The sequence below is a fragment of the Crocodylus porosus genome, unplaced genomic scaffold (genome assembly GCF_001723895.1).
Source record: "Crocodylus porosus isolate Cpor-Errol unplaced genomic scaffold, CroPor_comp1, whole genome shotgun sequence".
Lineage (NCBI taxonomy): Eukaryota > Metazoa > Chordata > Crocodylia > Crocodylidae > Crocodylus > Crocodylus porosus.
In genome coordinates, this window is record NW_017728886.1 from 121,655,034 (window position 1) to 121,656,102 (window position 1,069).

General features: G+C 44.2%; 1 protein-coding gene across 2 annotated transcripts in view; it reads left to right on the forward strand.

Moving 5' to 3' along the window:
- The window catches only part of ADCY2 (adenylate cyclase 2), a 393,618-nt gene that overhangs the window by 75,808 nt on the left and 316,741 nt on the right, over positions 1–1,069 (forward strand). The gene's annotated exons all lie outside the window — the stretch shown is intronic.

The following is a 1,069-nucleotide window of genomic DNA, read 5'->3' on the forward strand; positions in this document are numbered from 1 at the left end:
GATGGGAAGCTGAGTGACAGCAACCACGAGCTGATCACCTTCACGACCAGTGGGGTCCCCCAGGGCTCTGTCCTTGGACCCATATTGTTCAACATCTTCATTAATGATGTGGACATTGGAGTCAGAAGAGGACTGGCCAAGTTCACTGATGACACCAAACTTTGGGGCAAAGCATCCACACGAGAAGACAGGTGGTGATCCAGGCTGAGCTGGACAGGCTCAGCAAATGGGTGGATGAGAACCTGATGGTGTTTAATACTGAAAAATGCAAGGTTCTCCACCTTGGGAAGAAAAACCTGCAGCATCCTTATAGGCTCAGCAGTGCTATGCTGGCTAGCACTATGGAAGAAGGAGACTTGGGGGTCATCATTGACCACAAGATGAACATGAGCCTGCAGTGCGATGCTGTGGCTAGTAAAGCAAGCAAAATGCTGGCTTGTATCCATAGATGCTTCTCAAGCAAATCCCAGAACATCATTTTCCCCTTGTACTCGGCCTTGGTGAGGCTGCAGCTACAGTACTGCATCCAGTTTTGGGCTCCACAATTCAAAAAGGATGTGGAGAAGCTCAAGAGAGTGCAGAGAGGAGCCACACACATGATTAGGATTCCAGCTCTAATGTCTATGAAATCTATGAACATTTTACTTTTTAAAGCCCTTTGTCATTTACCTCCCTGCTAGATAAGAGCACTTACTGTTTCATTAGTAAGCTTTATATTAATTTAAGATTTGTGCTGATTATCTTAAGTGCAGGAACGATGCCTGATGCTAAACATTTGATTGCTTTATTCAAAGAACTTTTCCCATGATGTGTATGGTACACACTGTCCTTTTAGACAAATTTTCTTGGAAAAAAATATAATTCCCCAAAACTTTCAGAAGCAGCTTCTGACAGGTTATGTATCATGTTGAATAGTTTATGGTTAGGGATCTACTTAAGTTGCAGTGAGAAAAAGAGATTTTCACAGGCTGCTTGTGGTGAATGGAGCTGATTGTTGCAGCCTTTTCATAGTTTCATTGGTTCTAGGGTCGGAAGGGACCTGAGCAGATCATCTAGTCCGACCCCCTGC